An 11,032-nucleotide genomic window follows, 5' to 3' on the forward strand; every position below is an offset into this window, starting at 1 on the left:
TACATTTACATATTTTCACTTAGTATGACTGGATGCCCTTTATTTGTCTAGTACTGATTTTGTTGCTGAGGATACATTAGTGAATAAAACTATCTGCCTAAAAAGGCTCGCATAAATAAGAGATATACGCTCAGTACAATTAGTAACTAAGTGAATTGCACGTTAAAGAGTAACAAGAATGTAAAATGGAGCAATATTAAAACATATGGGTGAAGAGAGCAAGGAGCAAAGAGATTGAAGTTTAAACATAAGAGGGAAGGATACTGAACTGATTTTTCTCATATAACAACTTTATTGAGATGTATTTCACATTTTGAAGCATTTACCAAATTAAATTGCACAAGTTGATTCTTCCATCAGTGGTTTGTAATTTTAAGTGTATAAGACTTTTCACTTTCCTGGGTAAACATTTTATTTTTTACATATGTTATTGTAAATGTTATTGTTTCCTTAATTTCTTTTTTGAGTGGGTCTCTTTCAGTGTACAGAAACACTGCTGCTTTTTCTAAGTGGATTTTGCATTTTGTGGCATTACTGAATTCTCCTGTTTATTCTGGTTTGTGTGTGTGCATATTTATGTATGTGTGTCTTTAGGGAATATATAAATGCACATATAACCACATTTTACTCCGTCCTTTCCAGTGCAAATATCTTTTGTTTTTTAACTGATTGTTCTCGCTAGGATTTCCAGTATCATTGTGTTAGATAGAAGTTGTTCAAGCAGACATCCTGCCTTGTTCTTAATCTTATCAAAAATGGTTTCATTGTTTTCATAGAAAGTATGTTAGTTGTGTTTTTCACATATAGTTTTTATTATATTGGGTTAAGTTCCTCTGTATTTAGTTCATTGAGAGTTCTTTTTTTAAAATCATGAATGGTTATTGGACTTTCTCAGTTTCTTTCTCTGGATCTAAAATAACATGACTTTTTTACCTTTATTTTGTTAATGTGATGATGAATGTGATATTAATTGATTTTCTCATTTTGAAACAGCCTTTTATTCTTCTAGTAAATTTAACTAAGTTGTGCAACCTTTGTAATATGGTGTTTAATTCAATTTTGTAGTATGCTATTTACAATTTTCCTGGCTATATTCATTTAGGCCATTTATCGGTAGGTTTTCTTTCTGATAGTGTCTCTGTGTCTTATAGTGTCCATGTCTGGTTTTGGTATCAAGACACTGCCAATTGAACCAAAAGTGACCCCTCTTCTTACATTTTTTGGAAGAATTCAGGAAGGGTTGGTATTCATTTTTTTTTGACTCTCACCAATGAAACCATCTAGACTTGGGATTTTCCTTATTGGAAGGTTTTGAATTACTGATTCTGTCTCTTTATTCTTTATTCAAGAAGACACAAATAAGTGGAAAAAATCACGTGTATGAAAATATTGCTAAAATATCTATACTATTCAAATATCTAAAGTGATTATATAGATTCAATGTAATCTTTATCAAAGTCTCGTAGATTTATTTTTACAAAAATAAAAAATATCCTAAAATTTGTAGAGAACCACACAGCATCCTGAACAGCCAAACTAATATAGAGCAAAAGAATAAAGCTGGATATAGGACACTTCCATACTTTAAATTATACCGCAAAGTCATACTGATGAAGATATTATGAAACTGGCATAAAAGCAGAACTATTGACCAGGCACAAGGCACCACAGTGGTACATGTGTTACTTTCAGGTTTCTAGGAGGCTGAGGCAGGAAGATCTTAATTCTAGGCTCAGCCTGGCGACTTAGCAAGACCCTGGCTCAAAATAAAAATAAAAAAGGGTCTCAGGATATAGATCAGTTTGAAGGCTCTGAGTTCAATCTGCACTGACACAAAATAAAACAAAACGACCAGACATACAGACCAATGAAACAGAATAGAATAAACCCATTCATATATGATGTTTACTGATTTTTGCTAAGAAGGCCAAGAGGAAAGAAAGTATCAGGGAAGGACAAGCTCTTCAAGAAACAGTGTTGGGGAAACTAGCAATCTACATACAAAAGAAAGGAAGTGGGATGCTAATTTTATAATATATGTAAAAATAAACTCAAATGATTTAAACATATTACTTCATACTGTAATACTCCCATAGAAAACTCAGGGGAAAGTTTTCATTACATTGGAAATGATAGTCACTTTTTGGCTACAAAACAAAAGTGTAGGGAATAAAAACATATTTAAGTGAATTGGACAACATTAAATCACAAAGCCTCTGTTTCATATAGGAAATAAGCACCAATGTGTAGAGGCAATCTACAGAATGAGAAAGAATATTTATAATCCACACATCTAACAAAGGATTCATATTAAAAATATTTTTGAGGCTTCTACAACTCAGTAACGAGTCATAATAAAATATAAGCAAAGGACTTAGTTTTACAAAGACTTACAAATGATCAATAATAGATGATAGATAAGATGTCCAACCTCACTAATGATCAGAGAAACAGACTTTAAAACAAGAATGAAATATTACTGATCCTTGTTAGGATGGCTATTTTTTAAGGAAAGGTTAATGTTGGCAAGGACATAGAGAAATTTCAACATTTATTGTGACTGTTAATCATGACACGTTGACCTTACCGGATTAAGAAACAGATTGGTCAAGCACCCTTCTGGGCGTGTCTCTGAATTGTTTCCAGAGATGAATGACATGTAGGCCAGCCAATGGAGAAGGGAAGACCCACTCCAATCGTGGGTGGTAAGGCTTGTATCCTAGATAGAATAAAATGGAAAAAATAGAGGAAGCCAGTGTACATTTGAAAAGCTCCATTCTGCTCCAGCACGTAAATCTTTTGCTGTGGTTGTTGGGTCTAGACATCAAACATCAGCCTTTCTAAACACAGACTCATACTGGAGACACTCTAGAGAGCTTCCATGCCTTTGTTCTTGGACTAGTGCTGCCTCTTGATGCCTTTTGTTCCTCAGCTTCCAGCTTCTTGGACTGAACAGTTCCCGGATCCTTCAGCTCTCCGGGGTGCACACAGCTATTGTGGACTCTCCGGGCTCTGATCCTGTAAGCCTATCAAATCCCATATGTGTGTGTGTGTGTGTTTGTGTGTGTGTGTGTATATACATATATATACACACATACATATATACATATATATACACATACATACATATATACATATATATAAATATATAAATATATATATATTTATATATATGTGTGTTCTATTGACTAAGAACCCTTACCAATACACTTATACTCTGCTGTTGGGAATATAGAGTAGAAAAGCAAGTATAGAAAAAAGTATAGAGTTTTCTCAGTTACAAGTTGGACTGTTCAGTGTTATAATACTCCATCATCTAGGTATATACACAAATAATTGAAAACAGGATTTCAGAGAACTACCTGCACTTCCATGTTCACTGTAACATTATTCTCAATTGAAGTTTATTGGCATAAAGTTTCTATTTTGGAATATGAATGAAATGATGAATTCTAGACATCTCCTATACAATGTAAACCTATACTTGGCTATAACATGCATTTAAAGTTTTGTTAATGAGTTAGTTCTCCAAATAAATGTTCCTACCACAAAAAAGGGTGTGGTACAAGGAAACTTTTGAAGGTGATGAATACAACCATTTCCTTGATTGTGTTGGTGGTTTCACAGATATATTTCCAAGATCATTAAAATGAATACATTAGATATGTGCAGTTTTCTTAGCAAAGCTGTTTCTTATTAAATTATTTCTTAGGCTTTTTAAAAATAAAACTATGCAAGTTGATAGTCTTTAATACATACACAGAATTGTATAACCATCACAATAATAAATTTTAGATTATTTAAACACCTCAAAAAGTATATTCAGATGCTTTGGCTAATTTTTAAATGGATTTTCTGTAGTCTGATTCTTTGAGAATAAAACTTCTCGTTTTTGATTAGGTTAGGGCAGTAGCCTCTGGTCTTTCCAGCTTGCTGTCCTGCATGTGTTGAATCTCTACCCTGTGAGCAAACTAGAGTGGGGAGCCAGGATTCCAAGATTATGAAATGTATGATAGAAATTCTGTTTTCCGAGCAACACTGTCTGAGGGAAGGGAGCCGCCAACACCGTGACTGCATTAAGATTAACCTCAGCAACATACAAGTAGTAGTGTTAAGAGATGTTGGTTGTATGTCTGTCCTAGGGAGATATCTTTCATGCTTGGTGGGATACTGATCTTCTTGGAGGTGGGCAGCCAGTGGGTCCAAAGGAATGGGTCTTGGTTCAATTGGTATAGATTCTCTTTTCTTATGAATATTTAGTATTTTTAGTATTTAGAATTTTTCTTGAACAAATGATTATTCATTTCTTACATGTCCTTAGAACATTTTGGGACTTTACATGATTTGTTTTTAAAATAATTTTACAATTTAGTGTTGCTTTTCTGGGGTGCATATAATGTGGGTGGAGCATGAGTGTTGAAAATGTGGGTTCTGATGGGCTGGGGATTTAACTCAGAGATGCTGCACCTGCCTGGCAAGTGCAAGGTCCTGAGTTTGATCCCCAGTTCCAAAACAAAAACAAAAACAGAGACTCCTGTTCATGTCCTCCAAAGAACAAGAAGAAGCAGAGAAAATGTGGGTTCTCCACATGTTCCACTGTAGTGCTTACAGGATGATTTCCACTATCATTCACCTTTTATGTCTCCATATCATCTGGATAATAGAAAAACCTATGGTTGCTTCCATTTATATTATAATAGAGAAACTTTTGGTATAAGTTATTATAGTTAGAGATTATTGTGTTATGAGATGATATATTTCAGCATATATATTGGTTTAGGAAACAGTAATTACTACTTCAGTGGCTGAAAAACTTGGCATGAGTGTCATCTTGCACTTGATGTGTCAGTCTATCCCAAGAGAACTGATACTCTGGCACAATCCCAACTTCTTTCTTAAATGGTTTTCAGTTTCACTCATTGCAAATTATTGCACATAGTGAATACATCATCATCCTGTTTTGAACCTATTTTTGTTTCCTTTTGGATTAAGAATAATTAATGTCTAATAGTATATACTTATTCTGCACTTTGAATGATAGAATATCACTTGAGAATTTTTTTTTTTTTTTTGGTGCTGGGGATCGAACTCGGGTCCTTGTCTTGTGAGGCAGGTGGTGGAACCACTGAGCTAAATCCCCAGCCCAATTGAGAATAATTTTATTAGAGTTTAACTTATTGTTATAACATTAAACTTATAAGCATGTAAGTACCTTTGCATTTATTGAATATTAATTTATTTTTATATGAAAATAATAATGTAAAGAATCAACATTTTGAAAAGAATAGTTAGATTTTTGTCACATGATAATATTTTCATGTATTCTAAAGTAATTGTTCTCTTTTGAAGTGTGAAATAATTAAATTGCCACAATAGTACAGTTATTTGAAAGAAAAAGATCATTGAATTTATTTGGCTGGCTTGGGAGTTCACGGCACTTAAAGCAAGACTTTGTGGTGTTGTGTGTTTTAGATAAATAGACAACTAATTCATGTTCATTCTCTTCCATTCTTTTCACTGATAAGACAAATAAAAGCAGTCTATGAAGAAGCCAAGATTTGTTCACAGTGTAAATAATCTAGACAAGATAACATAATTATAAAAATTGAAAGCGTAAAGTCATTTTCTTCTACCCAATAATGAACAGTAAAATCAGAGGTAATAGATCAAACCTACCTGACCAATATCAAAATAATGTGAGTTGATATGGAGTTTCATATAAACGTTGACAGCTGTTAAATGGAATTGGTAGCTTAAGAGCAGTGAGCTCTATTAAATGAAAGTGTTACAGGTAGTAACACTGATAAGGATAACATACAATTTTTGAGTCTCTGCATATAACACATCATGAACACAAGTTATAATTTAAATAAGTTAGCACAAATGTGATTTAAAAACCAAAGATTATCCTACTTAAGTGTAATTTTAAATAATATGTGAGAATACGTGATAGTCCATGTACATTATTTCATTCAGTAATTACAACAACACAGCAATCTGAGTTTCAAAAAAGTTTAGAATTTTTCAAGTTGTATTAGGTACGAAGTTTGAATATGGATCCAGCTGTTTCTGATTCAAAAAACTGAGAACTTAATTTTTAACCTTGATTAAACATAATGTAAGCTTAGATAAAATTTAAAAATAAACAGAACCCCTTTTGAAAAAGATTTGAAAATCTGGAGTGGAGGAAAGATCAGAGTAATTGTGTGGTCAATTTGCCCTCCAAAAACATAAGTGCAAGTTCATATATTCTGTTTATTTAGAAATATTCCAGAATTTCCTTGAGACTCAAATTCCCATCTGGGAAAAAAAGAGAATCAGTTCTTCCTGGGGGAAAAAAAACAAGACTATCTCTGTCATATGTTTGCAGATCAGTGAAATGATTTCTGTCATGTTTATGAAAGGAAATGTAACTACTGTCACATAAAACCCAGGAATGAAAGGTGAGGCATTTTTCCTCAATAAGATATTCATGTGTTTGCCTTTTTTAAGTGGTAAGAAAATGTCACACTATTTAATTCCTTTTATCTTTTACTTTCACTCCATCGTTAAAAATAAATTATACAGAACAATTTTAAAGTGTCTATGCTATTTGTAGTAGAGGAAAAAAATTGAGATACTGGGGCTGCGATTTAGCTCAGGGGCACTGTGCCTGCCTCACAAGCACAAGGTCATGAGTTCAATCCCCAGTACCAAAAAAAAATCGAGGTGCTGAGAACTACAATTAATATCCAAGGAAAGAAAAAAGAACTATGATTCTAATATTACCTGTTTTATTTTATACTAACAACATGTCATTTATATGTCAAACATGGTGTGGCAAATGAACAGGACAGAAACATTAGCACTTATCAATAGTAAGCTGAGGGCAGAAAGACTCAATACAGTGTAATAAAGTAATTATATATTAAAATAAAGCAATATATATGGATACTTTCTTCAGTAATATATGTGTTTCCATTATTTGAAAAATGATATTTAATAAACCTTTAAAGACAATAGGAAGGATGACTTTTGCTTTAAAATGTTTAGTGTAAGGTATAAAATCAATAAGCAACACATTATTATAACTAGCGTCAGATAGCTGTGATTTGTGTTACCTATCTTATAATTCTTGCAGGTCATAGAAATAAGGAAGTGAAGAGAGGGATACTTTGATTTTGAGGACAGTGAGATGATTAGAATTTTCCCAATTCAGTGAAGGTGCCAGTGCTGTAGGGAAGAGGAATAAGTGCTAATCATGGTGAAGAGTCGGGTCCTGTCTTCATCATTCAAGAGAGAAAGTAAACGAGACATCTGCCACAACCATAATGTTCTATAGTGATGGCTGTTTTACTTTGACCTAGGACCATAACACAATGGTTAGAGCCTAGGCTCTGGAGTTGAGAGATATTTTGTGGTGGGGCGGGGCGGGGCGGGGGGGGGCATTGCAGGGATCGAAGTCTGGACCTCGCACTTTCGAGGCAGGCGGCAGAACCAGTGAGCTAAATCATCAGCGCTGGAGTTGAGAGAGATTTGAATTCTGTAGTTTACATGTTTGGTGATGTCAGCCAAGAATTTTTGTTTTCCCTCAGCCATATCTAAAAGAGTAGTACATATATTGTCTTTAAATGCTGCATGCAAAACACATGGCAAAATAGCAGTATATATTAAATTTATATAAAGAACAATAGTTGTTTTCATTACTAATTTTACTTACATTTTTCAACTCTGTAATAATCATATCCTTTTTAACAAGCTGCTGTTAAGAGAGCTTTATCAAACTCACCCTATTTTAAAGCATACTGCATAGAAAAGATGTATTAATATTATATACGTAAATTTTAATCTCTTCTTTTTCAGACCCTTTTTCTTTAGTTCATAACTCCAGAAATGTATGACCTATTTGTTCAGATATTTTTTTGTTATATATAACCCAAAACAGTACAAAAACAGGTCAGGTTGAAGTTCTGCAAATAAGAGAATAATTTTCACTAGATGAAATTGACTCAATGTTCGATCTTTTATAAACATAGTACTAAATCTATACTAGTCCTCCTTTATAAATTCAATAATCAAATATTTCAAAGCTATACCACTGTATATCCTGCAGAATATTTTTTCTAGCAAGAAAACATGGTTTAGTTGATGTTATATGAACAGGATACAGTATTTGGAACAAGAGAAATCAACACATGTAAATTCATTAAACCCAGATGTTTTACCTTCCAAATTACGTCTTAAATGGAAAAGATTAATAAAACAAAAATTAAATAACATATGTTTCTATACATTTGAACAGTTAAATTTAAACAATGCACCAACGTCTCCAAGGTATTTTAATTTGCATTTTATATCCCAGTCTGATGTTCATTTGGATAAATTTAGAAAGCTTAATGCCTCATGTTATGCAGCAGAGGTGTAAGATTAAGCAGAGTAAAAACCTTGCCAATTATCACTTCTCTGATCTGCACACCTGATACTTCTTGCAAGAAGTTTTCAGCAAATATTAAAAAGGGTCATATGGCCAAAACACTATTTTTAATTGGCACATTTAAGTAGATATTTAAAAGCATGTATGTGCGTTTAACATTTTAGTAAATATTTTGGGGGTGTGTACTATCCGCTTGTTAAATATAATGTTAAGAAATAAATTGTAAGAAAAATTTTATATGATCATAATCTATTCCTTTTTACTCCTCTCTACCACAATACATTTCCTTATTTAGTCTAAAAACTTTCACTAAGTCTTTCTAAGTTGTCATTTTCCAGGAAGATGTCCAACCAAAACCTCCAAGAAGCTTGACACAAAAACTCCCTCACAGAATCTCTGCCTGGGGTTCTATCTTCAAAAATTAACCATTTCAACAGAAAAGATGAAGTAATAGATATATATCTTGCTGTATGTATCAGCCACTTTCTCAACACTGGAACAAAATACCTTATACCTACAACTTAAAGGAGGTTTATTTTGATTCATGGTTTCAGAGTCAGTCTATGGCTGGCAGACTTCAAGGTTTAAAAAGAAAAAAAGCAAGGTGGAAAATGGGCCAAGGAAATCTGCATTATTCCCTGGCATCCAAGAAACAGAAGGAGAAGGAAGGGGATGGAGACATGAACAAATCCTTCCAGCTTATCCCTCCAGTGCCTCACCTCTTCCAACCAGGCCCTACCTCCTAGCAGCACATCCTGCTGGGCACTTGTCTGGTCTGTGGATTAATATACTGATGAAATCAGGAACCCCATGACCTGGTCACCTTCCAGAAGCCCCATCTCTGAACACATGAGACTTTGGGGGAATTATTAAGATCTAAACCATGACAGACCAAAAGTGGAAAGTTTTCTTAGCTTTACGGAAGTATAATTATTAAATAAAAATTCAATATGTATTATGTGATGTTTTGATATATATAGATATATATATGCACATTGTGAAAGGATTTTGGCACTCTAACATAGTCATTACCTCTTTATCTTTTTGCCTATTTTTATAGTAAGAACACTGTACTTATGATTTGCTGTCAGCAAATTTCAAGTAAATGAAGTGTGATTGAAAACTATTGGTAAATGTTTAAGTTAAAAAATGTATTACAGTAAAAGACACTTTGCCAAATATATATCCCTCTCAAAATACTCCCTCTCACTTTGGATACACTTATCCCATTGTTCTTGTCACTTTCTGAAACAGTTCTGGAAGTCTTCTTTCATAAGGGCCTTTAGTTGTTCTGTTTTGGCTACTTTGACATCCTGAATCAATTAAAAACATTTAACTTTCATGGTCATTTTGAATTTAGGAATAACCCAGATGTCACAGAATGCCAGGCTTGGTGAGTAAAGTTGATGATGATATATTGTAATATATTTGTGAGATTGACTTTCTGTTAGAAGGCACTTGACAGCACCGTTTATTTATTCTTGATCACATCTAGTAAAGACATTAAAGAGAACTTTCAGAACTGCTTCAGAAAGTGTAAAAATTGATGAGATAATTGTGTTCAAAGTAAAAGGTTGTATTTTTGAGGAGGATCAATGATAACATATTTTTTCTGCAATAATTTTTTTAATATAAGCATTCACGTAGTTTGATCACACGTCATAAAATACATTATGAACTATAATCACCATGCTGTACATTAGATCTCCAGGAACTACTTAACATATCTATGAGTGTGCATCTTTGAGAGGTCATGGCGTAGTTATTTTTCTGAGACTGAATTCTGTTAGCATAATGTCATCCAGGTTCATTCATGTTGTCACATGGCCAAGTTTCTAGGCTTTTTAAAGACCAAATAATGTGTCGTTATTCCTGTGTGTGTGTGTGTGTGTGTGTGTGTGTGTGTGTGTGTGTGTATACAGAGAGGGAGAAAGACAGCACAGTTTTCTCATTCACTCCTCCGTTGATAGACATGTGGGGTCATTTCCCTGTCTTTGCTATTGGTGGTAGCGCTGCAATACTTGCAGGGTGTGATAGCTCTTAAGGATAGTCATGTATTTTCCTTCAAATATACTATCAGAAGTGGGATTCCTATGTCATATGGTGTTTCTATTTTCTGAATTGTTTGAGAAACTCCCATATTGATTTTTATTGCTGTTGTTTCAATGTAACTTCCCACTGATAACATGCAGTTCCCCTTTCTCTACAACTACTGTACTTTGTATCCTTTGACTTTTTCACAATAGCCATTTTTACAAGTACATATAAAGTGATATTACATTGTGATTTTGATTTGCATTTTTCAGTTGATAAATGATGTTGAGTACCTATTTGCCTTTTTTTGGAGAAATATCTATTCATGTCTTTTGCTTAGATTTTAGCTGTGGAATAACATGTAATTTATTTTGAATATTAACTTCTTAGAAGACATGAGATTTGCAAGTATTTTCTCTCACTTTGTAGGTTATCTTTTCATTTTGTTGAATATTTCCTGTTTGAAAAAAAATTTTTGTTACAGTCTCACATGTATATTTTTGCTTTTATTATCCTGTCGGGGAAATCATTACCAAGAACATTGTCATGGAAATTTTCACCTAGCTTTTTTCTTCTAGGAACTTT

This window comes from Heterocephalus glaber, unplaced genomic scaffold (assembly GCF_053883595.1).
Source record: "Heterocephalus glaber isolate CG9 unplaced genomic scaffold, H.glaber_assembly_v1.0 deba00001586, whole genome shotgun sequence".
In the NCBI taxonomy this organism is placed as follows: domain Eukaryota; kingdom Metazoa; phylum Chordata; class Mammalia; order Rodentia; family Bathyergidae; genus Heterocephalus; species Heterocephalus glaber.